Source organism: Mustela lutreola, chromosome 3, assembly GCF_030435805.1.
Source record: "Mustela lutreola isolate mMusLut2 chromosome 3, mMusLut2.pri, whole genome shotgun sequence".
Taxonomy (NCBI): domain Eukaryota; kingdom Metazoa; phylum Chordata; class Mammalia; order Carnivora; family Mustelidae; genus Mustela; species Mustela lutreola.
Genome location: NC_081292.1, coordinates 50,568,273 through 50,585,868, shown reverse-complemented (window position 1 = coordinate 50,585,868; position 17,596 = coordinate 50,568,273). Strand labels below are relative to the sequence as shown.

The 17,596-nt window shown below is 33.2% G+C and overlaps 1 protein-coding gene across 12 annotated transcripts in view; it reads left to right on the top strand.

Annotated features, from left to right (window-relative positions):
- Nucleotides 1–17,596, top strand: part of RALYL (RALY RNA binding protein like) — a 713,948-nt gene that overhangs the window by 292,357 nt on the left and 403,995 nt on the right. The window lies entirely within an intron of this gene.

The window sequence follows — 17,596 nt, the reverse complement described above, 5'->3', positions numbered from 1 at the left end:
GAACAAGAGAGAGGGAACTTACAAGGCTCATTGTAAGTCCCAAACCAATGTACTCACTCAGATCCATATGAGAGGGAGCTAAGTATGGGTTTATACCTTTCACAACATTATGACTACACCTACTAATAGCTGTGGTTTATTCGACGACTCTAAATCAGTTCACCGATTTAACTACTCTTTCCTGATTTGTACATATGTGTAGAGTGGAAAGAGTGGATTTTGGATAAGGAAGTTAACTTTCTACCCTTTCAAAATATACCAGAATCTTAAGATGAAATAAGTAGGGATAACACTGTATAGATTATTAAGTGTTTTCTTTCCTCTCTATCATATACACCATTTTAGAGAGGGAATGAATGATTTTTAAGTTTGCCTATATTGTTGATGAGTAAAGAAATCGTCTTTCCTGTTTCCTAGGAGTCAACATAACTCAGTTGTATTTATTAGCCACCAAGAGCCATGTGATTATCATGTGCCTTCTAGAAGCTAGTATAATATGCAGATTTATAAATTAGAAATCTAGAAATTTAGAAAATAGAAATTTATAAAAAAAAGTTTCATGCTCCAAATGAATAAACTGTCCTGCATTTTTGTGTTGTAGCCTGAGGATCATCACCCCGGGGATATTATTTCCATTATATGATTAGCTCTTCAAAATTCTAACTACTTTATTGGGCAATATCAAGTCCTTCTTTTCATATTCAATGTCATTTTCTGTGATTGAATTGAATAATAACCATTATTCATAATTCCATTAATTACCTACTTTGACTAAAAAAGCCTCATTGCAGCTGCTAATGGATCTCCTTTCAGGGCTTGTTAACATGGGACCTCAAATGAAGCACTCAAGATGCACATCTAACCTTCCCAGTATTGAATATGCCCATTAATAATACTTTTAACCTCTGGTGGGGAAAGTAGGAGATGCTAGAATTGATATACATTTATGTTTAATCATCAAAGCTTCATTGAGCTCCATAAATTTTGTTCTTATTCATATCCAAATGGAACTGCCTTTTTTCAGTATATTCTTTTAAAAGGAATAGGGTAATGATGACATACTTCTCAACACACTGTTAACATATTATGAAGGATATGAAAGCGAACCATGGTCACAATACTCAGAAAGCTGAAATATTATATTTCCTGAGAGGGTAAGACAAACTTTATACAACCCCCAAAGAACAAGTTCAAATAATATCCAGCATGGTAATTATATTCATAACTGGTTTTTTTTCCTTTTCCCTAGCTATGATTAGTGAGCTTCTACTTTTTCAGGGGATAAAAGGCTTTTTTGCTGATATTTTCCTCTTTTTATGCTACTTTATGCATGCTTCATTAGGCAAAACTTTTTTACACATTTACTATGAAAACAATCTTATGAATAAAGGGCAGAAATACAATATGAAGAATATGCAAGCAACTTTCTTTTTTTTTTTTTCTTTATGGATTTTAATTAAATCAGCTGAATAAGAGTAAAGATTTTCAAAGACAATTGAGTGTCAGCACAGTATTTTGTGCAGTCTCCAGAATGGTGCGGACTTAGATTTGAATCTTATTTCTACCAAAAGTTACCTAGGATCTCTCTTAAGTAGGTTACTTTTTCTCTGAGCCTCAGTTTTCCGATGTATTGAAAGGGTGTATTAATTCCAACCTTATACATTGTTATCAGGATTGACTGAGATAATGATTTAAAGATGTTAAGAGTATTATGTGATCCTGACATATAAATGGCTCTCTGTAAAGGACAGCTAACATCTTGGTACACAGTAGGTGCTCAATAAAGACATGCTTAATGATAGAATATACTGTCTTTCCTCAGAATCCAAGACTGAGAGTAAATTTTCAGTTTGCCTTTTCACATTGTACAGACTATGTGAAAAAAAATATGTGAAGACAACTTGTTTCTTGCTTGATGCTATGGTTATATGCACCGAGTACCTACACACTTGAGGAAGATTTTCAGTAACACCATGACTAATCTGTTACTTTCATACTGCCTGTGGTGAAAAGAACTCTGCAATAACTGTCTCGGAGATCAGTTTTCTTAAGTGGATCTTACATTGTGGTGGATGGGCTTATAATGAATTTTTTAAATCTCTTCTTCAAACTAGGTGTTCTTTCTTATTATCAATAAAATATGGGTTTTAGGAAAATAGGGGTAAAAACTTAATTAGTGAATTATAAGATTTATTAGCAAATCTTAAAGAAACAAAATGATCACCATAATCAAGCTAATATACCCATCACCTCACATAGCCATTACTCCCTATTTCAACCTTCCCTCCCCTGTGAGAATGTTTACCTACCCTCTTAACAAATTTCGAGTATGTAACACAGTATTGTTAATATAGCATCATGCTGTCCTTCAGTATCCAGAAGTTAATCATCTGCACAGCTGAAACGTTGTACCTTTTGACCAACACTCCCCATTTTGCCCTCCATCCAGCCTCTGAGAAAGCACCATTCTCCTTTCTACTTCTAGAAGTTTGATTATTTCAGATTCCAAGTATAAGTGAGATCATTTCACAATGTATACATACATCAAAATATCAAGTTGTAAACTTAAATATATACAATTTTTATTTGTCAGTTATAACTTAGTAAAGTTGACAAAAATGAAGGGGAGGAAATCAGAGGGGGAGACAAACCATAAGAGACTATGGACTCTGGAAAACAAACAGCATTTTAGAGGGGAGGGTGCATGAGTGAGCCTGGCGGTGGGTATTGAGGAGGGCACTGATTGCGTGGAGCTCTGGGTGTTATACACAAACAGTGAATCATTGAACATTACATCAAAAACTAATGATACAGTGTATGGTCACTAACATAACAGAATAAAAAATTAAAATAATAGGAAAAAAATCTGAATATTATTTTTTATGTAAATGTTATTTACACACATTGCTACCTTTTACCCAGTTAAGGAGTTGTCTTTTTAAAGCATCGAACACAGGCAGTAGAGACTTTTTGTGTGTTGTATTCCTGTAATGTGATTTAGGGAGCTCTCTGGCAAGGTAAAGCCAATCAAGAAGGAATCCTGGTGATTCCTTCCATTTCCATGGAAAAGGCCTAATCTTGGACTTAACTGAGAGGTGATAAAACCTATTGGCATCTCCTGAGAAAAAACTTATCCTCTTGATTTGAGAGTTTATAATAAGATGATTTTTAAATAATATCTTTTCCTCTATAGCCAGGATGATCTGAAACAGTATAAATTTATCATCATGTATGTTTTACTTAAAGCAACTCTCTATAAAACTGGAATGTGAGGATTAAAAAAAAAAAAAAAAAAAAAAAAAAAAAAAAAAAAACAACCTGGTTTTCAAAATATTACAAATGGTTGCTATTTAGTCTTTTAGAGCTGCAGTATTTATTTTGCAAACTTTTTTCTGGCCCTTTACTTCACGACATCTGGTAAACTTTACTGATAATCAAGGCTGAATAACTTATAACATCTACAATCAGTATGTAATCAAATCTGATGAAAAAACATTTACACATGCTTATTTCGCTTATTTCATTCATATATATATATATATAAATTTTTTAAATGAATTATTTTAAAGTGCTGCTCTTTTACGACTTATCCTGTATTTCTGGAACTAGAAAAGTTCTTTTGGGTATTGGTGTCTTGACATGAATGGGAATATTCAAAATTAATAGGGTATTAATGATGACAATTAAATCTAGGTCTTTGTGTTGTATTGTTTGCACTTTGTATTGTTTGCACATGGATTTCCTTGAATCTAATACTGTTTAGGGGGTTACTGTGAATATTTGTAGAAAAATCTGCATTCCGAGGAGTCACTTCTAAAGAGTTGGCATCCAAAATGTTACTAAATGAAAATTAATTGCTTTTCATAAAAAAAGAACATTTTACAACATTGTGTAATCATATTAAAACAATGACTGGCCTCACTAATGGAAATTAAATGTGATCCTGGGTGTTCTGGCAGTGTAGCCTGGGAACTGGGTTTGCATGTAAAAGTGCAGTTTCTCTCCCCTGAGCAGATTTTGATTCTCAAAATAATTAGTTCTGTCAAATAATTAATTTTGTTGACAAGACTAAGTTGAGAATATACAACCTCCCTCACATATATTATAATTATTTGGAATGACAAGATGATATCAAACAATAATCTTCAATTCTGGATGTCAAACTTGATCAGATCATTTCTTTTAGTACTTCTGAGGTTCATGTTCATAACCTTGAATGGAACACATAACTCACTGTCTATAATACCATTTATATGTGGAATATTTATTCTAGTCTTTGCATCTGCTTTGTGTTTGTCTGTAAGGAAATGTTTTTACAAAACACGCAATTTGCCAAGAGGTAACTTTTAAGCTTGTATTCAAATTTTAATTTATTTTCTTTTTAAAGTATATTATTTTCTAAAGCTCTATAAAAAGGTAGTTATGTAAATTGTTGTGCTTCTTTTGCTTTCCAAAATTAGATGACATTTTAAAAATACATCTTACCCTTCAGATGTCATTACACATCCAATTTAACTTTCTCCTTAGATGAGTTAGAACACTAGAAATAATGAGTCATGTCAATACGTACTCACAAGTGAACACAATTTATTTATCAGCTGACATAATTTTATACAAAACCGAAACTTTGGTGATATCCCAGCTAAAGTCATCAAAATACTTATTATTTAACATTATTCTGTCAGTCCGTGGTCAAGGAAATGAGACATAAACATAATATACTTCAGAATGATCATTTCCTACAGACAACATGAAAACCAGTACATAGAAACTGAAAACCACTAGAATTAATATGATTATATAAAAATATTCAATTATATTGATCTCTTGATCTATGTTAATTTTTTTTAAATTTTTTTCTTCAAGCTTTTATTTAAATTCCAGTTAGTTAATATGCAGTGTAAATTAGTTTCAGGTATAAAATTTAGTGATTCATCACTTACATACAACACTCAGTGTGCATCACAAGTGCCTTCCTTAATCCCCATCACCTATTTAACCCATCCCCCATCCTCCTCCCTCTGTCAACTCTCAGTTTGTTCTCTATAGTTAAGAGTCTGTTTTCCCGTTTGCCTCTCTAACCCCGCCCCATGGTCATCGTTTTGTTTCTTAAATTCCACAAATGAGTGAAATCACATGGTATCTGTTTTTGTGTGACTGACTTACTTAGCATAATACTCTCTAGCTCCACCTACATCAGTGCAAATGACAAGATTTCATTTTTTATGGATCTGTGTGTATGTGCGTGTGTGTATCACTTCTTCTTTATCCATTTGTCAGTCAGTGGTCCTTTGTGCTCCTTCCATAACTCAGCTATTGTTGACAGTGCTGCTATAGAACTTGGGGTGCACATAACCCTTTGAATCCGTATTGGTTTGTTTGTTTTTATCTTTTGAGTAGATACTTAGTAGTGCAATTGATGAATAGGGTAATTCTATTTTTTTTTTTTTAACTTCTTGTGGAATCTGCATACTGTTTCCCAGATTGGTTTCACTAGTTTGCATTCCCACTCACAATGTAAGAAGGTTCCCCTTTCTCTGTATTCTTGCTGTATCTGTTGTTCCCTGTGTCTTTTTTTTTTAGCCATTCAGACAGGTGTGAGGTGATTTCTCACTGTAGTTTCCCTGATGACATCTCATGTGTCTGTTGGCCATCTGGATGTCTTCTTTGGAAAAATGTCTATTCGCGTCTTCTGCCCATTTTTAAACTGGATTATTTGGTTTTGGGGTCTTGAGTTTTATAAGTTCTTTATATATTTTGGATGCTAACCCTTTATCAGATAAGTCATTTGCAAATATCTTCTCCCCTTCCAAAGACTGCCTTTTAGTTTTTTTGGTTGCTTCCTTCATAGCAGAGGATCTATGTTAATTTTTAAATCTACATCTCTTTTTCTGTGTTTCTCTCTCTCTCTCTCTCTCTCATAAAATAAATATCTCTGGGGATGGCTTCCAGGTGTCATTTTCTTAAAAAAAAAAAAAAAACTCTTAAGGTTTTCATTAGACCAGTATTGATATGTATTAAAAAAATTAGAATTTTACTCAAAAATTGTTTTAAAATCTTAAGCAAATGAAAATATACCAGCCACATTTTTAAAGGCTAGATTGGCAATTATAAAGGTGTAGAGTTTTCTCATATTAATTTGTAGTTTGTAGAGCAATCCAATCAAAATAAAATTTTTTTAATATTTTTGAAATACAGTTGACATACAATGTTACACTAGTTTCAGGTATATAACATAGTGATTTGACGATTCTATACAATACACAGTGTTTACTACAATAAGTATAGTTACCATCTGTCACCATACAAAAATTACATTGTTATTGACAATATTTCCTATGCTGTACTTCTTATCCCCATGATTGATTTATTTTATAACTGGGAGTTTATACATCTTGATCCCCCTCCTTTTTCCACCCATCCCGCCACTAGTTTATTCTCTGTATTTATGAGTCTGTATCTGGTTTTTAGTTGTTTTTGTTTCATTTTGTTTTGTATTCCACATATAAGTAAAATCCTATGGTATTTGACTTTCTCAGTCTGACTTGTTTCACTTAGCATAATACACTCTAGGTCCATCTGTGTTGTCACAAATGGCAAAGATCTCATTCTTTTTTATGGCTGAGAAATATTCCATTGTATATATATGGTATACACCACATCTTTATCCACTCATCTATCAATGGATGTTTAGATTGCTTCAATACCTTGACTATTATAATTAATGCTGCAATAAACACAAAAGGGTGCATGTATCCTTTGGAATTAGTATTTTTGTTTTCTCTGGTAATCAGCAGTGGAATTTTTGAGTTGTATGGTATTTCTATTTTTAATTTTTTGAGAAAACTCTACTGTTTTCCACAGTGGTTGTCCAAATTACATTCCCACCAGAAGTTCATGAGGGTTTCCTTTTGTCTGTATCCTTTTATCATTGTCCTCACCAATATTTGTTATTTCTTGTATTTTTTTGATACTATGTGGTGCTAGCTCATTGTGGGTTTGATTCACATTCCCTTAATGATTAGTGATGAGCACATTTTTAATGTGTCTCTTGGCCATCCCTGTTTTCTTTGAAAAAAAGGTCTATTCAGGTCCTCTGTGCCTTTTTTATCTAGATTATTTGCCATATGCCAAATTACTGAAAACTATTTTTTAAGGATTTTATTTCTTTGAGAGAGAGAACAAGAAGGGGGAAGGGCAGAGGGAGAAGGAGAGGGAGAAGCAGGCTCCCTGCTCAGCGGGGTTTATCCCAGGATCCTGAGATCATGACCTGAGCCAAAGGCAGCTGCCTAACCAACTGAGCCACTCAGGAGTCCTGATAAATATTTTTAAATAATGTAGCAAATGACAAATAATTCTAAAGCTCTTATGTGTGTGCAGGTGGTTACATTTCCATATATGGTTTGAAAAGATATGCAGGTAGGATAACAGCACCATTAGATGTTTGCATTCATATAAATCAATACATACAATTATTAACATAATTCTGATGTATATAAGAATATATCAAATCTTATAGGATATACTTCAGATCATTAGCTAAGCAAATGATTGTTTGGTAAATGGTGTTGAATTACTGGCTGTTCTTATGGGGAAAAATCAAATGTAGTTACATTCAACATGATTAAAATTTATAAATCCCATACATTTCATGGTAAAGTCATTTTTATTCTAGGAATCCATCATAAAGATAAAAATAAAATACACAAAGTTATAAATTTAATGGTTGTAATAGGGAAAAAATTAGCAACACTTAAAAGACCAATATCACTTATGGTTTGTCTCCCTCCCAATCCCATCTTGTTTCATTTGACTCTTAATCTCACAAAACAAACTGAGGGTTGCTGGGGGGAGGGGGTTTGGGAGAAGGAGGTGGGATTATGGACATTGGGGAGGGTATGTGCTTTGGTGAGTGCTGTGAAGTGTGTAAACCTGGTGATTCACAGACCTGTACCCCTGGGGATAAAAATATATGTTTATAAAAAAAAAAAAAAAAAAGAATGAGCAGAGCGTAGGAAAACCGTATTAAAAAAAAAAAGACCAATATCAAGTAGAGTCTTATGATAGAATATTAATGTGTTTCAAAATAAATACTAAAATTTTATTTGCAAAAAATTGGTTAAAAATAAATTAGAAGGAAATATGATAGCACTAATTTTATTTTTGATGTTATTTTTATTTCTGTATGTTTTCTGATTTTTACATGTTTTTAAACAAACATGAATTTGTCATGAATAAAAAAACAAAAACAAATTATTTCAAAATACTATTTCTGGGAGTTAAGTTCTTCACAAAAACTTTAATATTCACTGAATATCATAAAATCACCAAAAAAAAGGGCTTTGTAAATTTTGCTCTTTCAGAAGACTTAATATTAAAATGGTCTTGTTTTTTTTTTTTTTAGTCCATAGATTTAATCCAATTCCCATTAAAGACCCACTCTTCATGTGCATTTTGTATGTGTAATTATCACTTTGTTTTGTGCTGTGTAATTGGTTGGTAATTCCAGGGTCATGCTGTGACATCCTATGACCATAGGAGTGGTCACTGAGAATATGATTGGATCATTACCCATCATAAAGGAAAGAACTTCAATTGCCCGTCTTTAAAAGTGATGTTTAGTGTCCATTTTTTTCCAGATTTATTGAGATATAACTGAAATGTAATATCATGTAAGTTTCAGGTGTACAATGTGGTGATTTGATGCATGTGTATCCAATAAACATCCCACTCCTTAAAGTAACTGCCAAAATAATTTAGAGTATATTTTGAAGAATAAATTTGGGAAGGAAGAATGCTAAGGAATATTTTGACCCATATATTTTAACATTAGAATGACAAATGTTGCTACAGCCTTAGAGAAAATACTGTTGATGGAAATAAAAATTCTAGAGACATACCAAATTGTATGTGAAAGTTTAATCTGTTAAGAGGCCTCATTTGTTTTCAGTGGAAGAAATAATAGTATAGTTAATACATAGCATTGACATATTGGGACGTCAAACTGTAAGAAATCAATTACACCTCTAACCCTAAAAAAATAATGAATACAAACCAAAAATATTCAAAACATTGTAAAGATCTAGAAGTAAATATTAAAGATTAAATAATGAATTTTTAGAAAATCATAAGAATATATATTAATCAAGACATGAAACCTAAATAATTTAATGGAAAAGATCAATATATCTGATTTCATAAGAATAAAAATTCCTTGGGGCACCTGGGTGGCGCCTCTGTTAGGCAGCCAACTCTTGATTTCAGGTCATGATCTTAGGTCCTGGGATCCAGCCTCATATTGGTCTCCGTGCTCAGTGGGGAATCTCCTTGAGGATTGTCTCTTCTTCTGTTCCTCCCCCTGTGCTCTCTCTCATATAAATAAATAAGCCTTTTTAAAAAAAAGAATAAAAATCATTTACTAATGAAAGACACAATACATAAAGTTAAGATAAAAATAATTTTGGAAATACCTAAGTGAAGTAAAGAATTACAATGTTTACTATGCAAAGAACACCTAAAAATTGGTAAGAAAAATGCAATTAACCCACTTTTTGAAAAATGGACAAATGATACCACAGGTAATTCAAAAAGGAGGAAAAGTAAATGGATGGTAATATATGAAATGGTGTTAAAGACCATTAATGGAAAAATGTAAAGGAAAATAACAATGAGCTACCCATTTTACCCGTCAGTATTATTTTACTTTGTTATATACTAACAATATTATATATTTTTTATCAGTTAAAAAATTTTTCAGGAAAGAAAATAACTAAAATAAAAAGGAACATGGAATAATACACAAATTTTTAGATGATTTTATATTAAGTGAAAAAAAAACAAAATTGAATGTGATTGGAAATTTTTTATCTTTTTTTTTTTTTTTTTTTTAGAGAGAGAATGCAAGAGCAGGAGGGGGAGGGAGCAAGAGTGAGGTGGAGCAGAGGGAGAGGAACAATTTTAAGCAGGCTCCACAGTCAGCATGTAGCTGGGCACATGGCTAATCTCAGGACCCTGAGATCATGACCTGAGCCAATATCAAGAGTCTGAACTTAACCAACTGAGCTACCCAGGCATCCCAGAACCCAGAAATATTTTAAAAATGATAACCCCAAGAAAGAATAAATAAAAAACTATAAAGGGAAATACATTAAAATTTTAATGATAATATTAGACAGTAGGGTTAAAGAGCTAAGGTTCATAAACATGTTGACCATAGTACCTTGTGCATAGAGACATTCAATATATGGTGGGTATTTTTATTTTTATTGTCACTTTTACTCATGTGTAACTGTTATTATGGGGGTTTTTTATGTGTTTGTTTTTGTAATTTTTTGCATCTTCCTTATATTCATTAGCATATTATAACATAGAACTCCATAATCACTATTTAATGGTACCAATGACAAAGTCAATACTGAACAAATTAACCATGACATTAGAATGATACTTTCCTCTGAAACTTCTGGTTTATTTCTATGCATCATTATTACTCTTCCTTAATGACCATCTCTGTTCCAACTAGATCACCATGCTGTCACTAATATTTTAAGTGTCTCCTATGTACCCAAGTACATAGCCTCATAATAGCCTCATCTCCATCCCAATTTTATGAGAAAAGTGATATCATTATCCCAATTTTACAGATAGGGTTAATGAACATGAAGGAAGTTAAATAACTTTCTCAAGGACATACAGGTGCTAGAAAATGGTGCTGCCATTTGAATGAAGACCTCCTGATTTCAGAATCTGTGTGTTTAGCATTCTCTTATTGCCTCCATACCTATAATTTAATTCACAGAAAATTGGGTTTTTCCAAGTTCTATTTTTGCCATTAATTATTACAAAGTTTATAGTTCAAATTATTGTTTTCTAAAATACTAATAATCAAAATATTTTGTGAAGTGTTAGACTATTAGATTTTCTTAGGTTTGAAAATATATTTAGTTAGCTAAATGAAACAATGATTATTGCTAAGGGGAAAAAATGCAGTTTTTCTAAGTCTCAGAATTAAAAATGATTTTGAAAGTAAAATAATGTATTAGATCATGGTACACTAATTTCCATTTGCTTTGTATTTTATCCAAAAATATGATTAAAATTATTCAATAGAAAGAAAATCTACATTTATAAGATCTCCTATACTGTGTGTGCCCTTTAAAGGTATTAGTTGATCTAGAATACATGTAAAATTTTACCTGGTTGAAATACCATTTTTAGATTGAATCCTTCCAGCTTAAATCAATCCGCTCTTACATTCTTATGTTATCAGATATTTTGCTCTCTTTTGAAGGCAACAAAGGTACTATAAGTTTCTACACCTGAAACCTGTCACAAGGCAGAGCTCAATTTAACAAAAAATTGTATATACTTATGTAATCAGAGAAAAGCTGTCATCTTGCTGATATCTGGAAACCATTGTACTTTGAAAAATGTGTCTAAAACATACTGTAGAACTAGAGGTTTTGTTTTTGTTTTTGTTTTTCATTGTGTGGGCAAATTAATGAATGTGGACTTTGTATTGTGCCCCACTCCTTCTACCCTGCATTTGCCTGCTGTATCTCCTTTACTTCAAACAGATACAGTCTAGAATCACTCGGATACTATCCTCAAAGCCTATTTACCCATTAGATCTAGAAATAGAATTGAGTGCAAATAAAATTCCATTCTCATTTATTTATCTCAGAATTGAATTAATACTTCTCAGTTTGTGAGACACAGGCATCATTGGTCCCTTCATGATCCATTTTATTCCAAAAGTAATTATTTAATTATGGGATACCAAAGTCCAATTATGTAGTCTTCACATATGCAGTTCTATAGTGAACCGATATGCAGAAATTGTGGTTGGGTGAGATCAACTAAAAGGCTTCTAGTCTGAAATTCAGGCTGTGGCATCTGGTTAGTATCTTGGAATTAGAAGGAAATAAAAGGTCTGCAGAAGTACAAAGTCCGTTAATTTGCCATCAAGTATGGATTGTTCAGTCTCATTAAGCACATAGGGTCTTTGTCACTTTTGTTGCTCTGTGACACAGAAGGTCAGTTTGAGTGACTTCACAGCTTACCGAGGTTTATTTTACCCTCCAACGGCAGGGCCCACTGTGTGTTTGGCAGGAAGATGGTGTCTTACCCTGGGTTCCTAGAGGTGAGCTCTAGCCAATGACTTTAGAGACTATTGTAGACAGTTAAAAGTACTTTGTTTGAATGTGTATTTCACAAGGTGTTCGTTAGGTCTTGATGACAATGTATTTCACATTTAGCTAAAAGAGGTTTTTGCTCTGGCAGGCCTGGGTACAAAGCTAATTCTCTCTGAAGTAGGAAAATTAAGGACATATTTCACCAGTTGATACCTGGCAGTAGATTAATGACTGGCATTTCTAAGACTGCGTGTCAAAGAATTTAAATAAACATTTGTTAACATGATGCATTAGAGTCAATGTGCTCTTGTTGCTATCATTGTAAAGGGAAATGATTCAGAAAAAAAAGGGAAGGCTTGTTAGACACATGAAGAGGTCTTATGGTACTTCAGAAACACTATTTTTAAAGATTATTATCCTTCAGAATAGAATTTTAATACCATGTTCACACACCTTGTGAAGAAAGTAAGATCCTCTAATTCATGAGCAAGGTTAAACATTTTTCCATGTGCTTGAGACTACATCACTAAAATAACAATTGAGTTAACCCAGTGGTTTGTACTAGTAGGCATCACAAAGAGAAGGAATGTTGGAGAACGTAAGAGCTAAAGTAGGCCTTGGTGGGCCTGAGACTCAACCCTATAGCTATATGATCATTATCATATAGCTGCTGAATATAGCTGAATATTTTAACCTGAGCTGCTTTTTGTGTTAATGACACCAATAGTACAAGTCCCATCTCTGTCACAGTTATTATAACAATCAATGAGATAATAATAGTTGAGCATTTTTGTGAGGTTTGAATTGCTGTATAAATACAAAACAATTTAAATACAAAATCTTGAAAGGAATTGTGGTAGGACAAGCTGATTTAACATTTATTAAAACAGTACTATATGCTAAGTACTGTACAAATAATCTGTATTTTTTAAAGCTGAATTTTTCAGTTTGCCTTGTGATTGTATTTTTTTCTTAAAGATTTTATTTATTTATTTATTTATTTATTGGACAGAGAGAGAGAGAGAGAGCGAGACAGGGAGCACAAGCAAAGCAAGGGGAGTGTGAGAGGGGGAAGCAGGCTCCCCGCTGAGCAGGGAACCTGATGTGGGGTTTGATCCTAGGACCTTGGGATCACAACCTATGCTGAAGGCAGACGCTTAACTGACTGAGCCACTCAGGCACCCCTGGATTTAATCTCATACAAAGTATAACCCATTCTGCTCCACTAGTAAGAAATCAAGAATCCAATAAAATTAAGTGTTTTGCTTTGAACCATGATTTTTAGATTACTGCTACTCCTATTATAACGGACTGATGATGCATTATAAAAAATCATAATAATAAAGGGGCTCAGTGGGTCAAATGTCTGCCTTCAGCTCAAGTCATGATCTCAGGGTCCTGGGATCAAGCCTCACATGGTGGTGGTGGTGGAGGTGAAGGGGAGGGGTTGGTGTGGAAGTTGGGGGGGTGAGGAACCCTGCCTGCTCAGCGGGGAGTCTGCTTCTCTGCTTCTTCCTCTTCCTCTGCATGCTGCTCCCTTTGTTTGTGCTTCCCAACACTGCCGTCAAATAAATAAAAATCTTAAAATAAAAAAAGTAAATAAAGGGTTCTTACAGATCTTTTCAACTTAAGTAGATATATTTTATAGAATTTAAGGATTACTTATAACCAGATTTTTTTAAAGTAAGATAAATATCCATGAACATGTAGACAAACATAACAATTGTATTTCTTAAATAACTAAATAACCAGATTTTTTAAAGTAAGATAAATATCCATGAACATGTAAACGAACATGATAACAACTATATTTCTTAAATAACTAAGTTGGGGATTACAAAAATATTTTTCTACTTATACATTTGCTTGCCTTACTTGTGGAAAAAAGTACATATCATGTTGATTACACATATATTATGTCATAAAAGGTGTTTGGTTGCAGAAAGACAAATTTTTAAGAACAATACAATGCAGTATATGCAGAAGTTTAGAGGTGTGGGGTTATCTGCCTGGGTGGGCACATCTTTTGATGTGTGGACGTATGTATGGATCACTGTACGTGTAGTGCTTCAGTGTGAATCATGTAGTGCTTCAGCATGATTGCTTCAACATGATGTTAGCGCTTCAAAGGAGAGGATCTTCTCAGAATGGGAAGGAATGGCCTTAGATTTGAATTGCTCTGATTCCTTGCGTAATCCTCCAGTACTGAAATGTTGAAATGTGTTGTGAATGGGTAAGAAATAATAGCATGATGGAATGGAACGGGACAGTCATTGGTCTGAATCTGGACTCCACTATTTCATGTTTGTCCCCTTGGACAAGTTAGCTTCTGTGTGTGTAATTGTGTCAGTCTGTAGAATGTGGATAATACTACCTTATTTGCTGTATTTTTTAATTCAGTGGTAACTTACAAACCATCTAGGAAAGCATTTGACAAATGTGGGAGCCACCAAGAGCAGCTGTTACTAACTCAACACATAACAGGCAGGATCCAGTCCACCAAAAATCTTGAGCATTCTCTGATTATTTTTTGTTTTGTCTTGTTTCTTACTTTGCTGCTCTTTCTTTTTCCTTCTTAGTTTTCAGATGTCTAAAAGGTGTTCTTACTTCTGGTTTTTTCATTTGCTTTAGCTTTGAACCCAGGCTCTCAATGTCATTTCTTTGCTTAGAATTATGACTTTTGACCAATCCACCCAACTTAGATTAAGTTGTCTTCCCTGTCTTAACACATGGTCTACATGAGCAAAGCAAAACATATGTAAGCCCTGACATGATTGAAATATTGCTATTTTGTGTTTAAAATGTGCATAATGACTGTAGGTAATAAGGATTAGTTTTTCATTGTATTTTACTGAGCTAAGTTACCAGCCAGAAGACAGTATTTATCAAATGGTGGGGGTCTGTGCTGATTCTCACTGAGGTTTGTTCTCGACCGTGAACAAACTCATGATGTGGGGACATTTTCTGAACATTCTTCTTTGAGATATGATATCAGGAAATATAATCTCTTATTACATTGAAATAAGGTTTCAATGCTTTATTTTTTAAATTATGTATCTATTCTATAACGTTATTATATTAAATTATATCTATTAAATTATGCATCTGTTCTATAACTTTCTTGTTGGTAATCACTATAATATATACTCCTTGTATTTCATAAAATATAAAACATGGAAAAAACTTCATATTCATGAAAAGTTATCTGACATAAACTCCTTCTTTGAAGGTAAGAAACACCAGTGTGTGACACTCGCATGGATTTTCTGACTCACTTCAGCTTTACAAATAAGGGAATGCTGTACTTCTAAAAATAATAACATTCTTAGGAACTTACTATCATTAAAGTGTCATAAAAACTATTAATGAGTTAACATCTTTTGTTAATTTTGTACATTTTGTTTGTAATTTTGTAATTTTGTACATCTTTTGTACATTTTGTTGGATCTCCAGTGTTTTTGAAATTTAAGAGTATATATCTGTTTTGTCTCCAGGTTCAGCAATATGTTCCCTCAGCCCAAATTCTTAGCAGACTTTGTGTGATGTGTGGTCGTGGCTTACAGACGTGGGTCACCCTAGGAAGTGCCAGGGTTTTGCCTTTGTTAGTTTCATTATAAATGAAGAATTACACTGGAGAGCCCTTAGAGTTCTAGCAGATGGTCCTCTAAAAGTGGCTGTTATACGTTAAGTGTTTTATGGGAACTTAGAGATAATCAGATAACACTACAAATAATGCCTGCTGAATATGCAGTGGGTAAGAAACGTATCAGCACTCTTTTAAAAATCAGTTTGGCCTCTGGACTCTCAAGCCTACAAAACCTACTTATGTAGTTATAATATCTGTGTTTTTCTGTATAAATCTTTGCAAAGCTGAGGTCATTACTGCTTGTTTTTATGACCCTAAGCGATATTCAGTTTTATTTTACCAAATAAACTACATAGCTATCAGCTAAACAATAGCTACATAGTGATAGCTATTATTTCTGACTATACTTCAGTAAAATACAAGCTTTTTCTTGATACAATGGAGACAACCACTCCCCATGCAATTTTTAAAATAGCTCTTCTTTCCTGTTTGAATCTGTCATGTTTCATGGATGCTAAAATGTTTTTGTAGAGAGGAATGTCTTTATACACCATTTAAAAATAATGAGATCCATTCCAAATATGGAATTGCATGTTCCTTAATTCAGTAGTGAGCATGTATTCCTTTCAAAACTTCACAAAAATTGTGAGGATGCATAAAAATACTTACCATTAACAATAGTGGTCAAAAGTATTTCTTACACTTTGATTCTCAAAATTATGCTTTTTACTTATAGAAATATGATAATTCCTTCCAGTGTGTATTTCAACCTATTTGGTTTACGTATATATTTAATATACATAGGCTCTTCTATTTGATTTAGGTGGTGGGTCATGCCAAAAGTTATGAATATATATTTTCAAATACATATGCATATAAAATATAGTGATTGTACACTATGTAACCATACCGAGATGGAATACATATGTACCAGGATATAACAAACTTTCAGTTGACACAAGAGGGAAAAAACGCATTTCTTGCTCATGAGATATGACAGAGCTTTTTACAGATGTTAGCCTGTCAGATACGCTCCTCCCACAGAATCTCTGGCCGCTTCTGTCAGGAATTTTGACTCTCAGTAAAATTAATCATGCAGTCATTGAAAGCAATGGATTTACCAATTAGTATTGTCTTATAAAATTATCTCAAAATTATTAAAAAAGTCGAACTGTTATTTGCCTGGTTGGGAAGTTGGAGGAATAGAGTTGTTGTAGATGTGTATATTTCAATCAAACGAATAATATCCTTAAGAAGCAAAAAGAAGAGCAGACATTTATCCACCCATTCATTCATTTTAAAAATTTCATTTGCAAATTTAAAAGTGAACTCAATGAGAGTTAAGCACCTGATATGTTCAAAACCCTGAGCTAAATTATATAAAAGTGAAAATGTGGGTCACCTGGGGGGCTCAGTGGGTTAAGCCTCTGCCTTCAGCGCAGGTCATGATCTCAGGGTCTTGGAATCAAGTCCTGCATTAGGCTCTCTGCTTGGCACGGAGTCTGCTTCTTCCTCTCTCTCTGCCTGCCTCTCTGCCTACTTGTGATATCTGTCTGTCAAATAAATAAATAAAAATCTAAAAAAAAGTGTGAAAATATGCGCATGTGTGTGTGTATATATGTGTATATATATATATACATACAGGCATATATATGCATAATATACATCATCTCTGTATTTAACTTAGTAAGAAAATAAGAGCTGCATGAAAGGACAGATATAGGACATATGCAGTTGATTTTGTTACTACATATTCCTCACTAAAATTATCTATAAAATCAAACGAATGATTTTCTCTCTTTGCAAAGTTTTGTGTAACGCATTGACCAGAGATTTAAATATCTTAAACGAAACAGCCCAAAGAAGCTATTTTGTT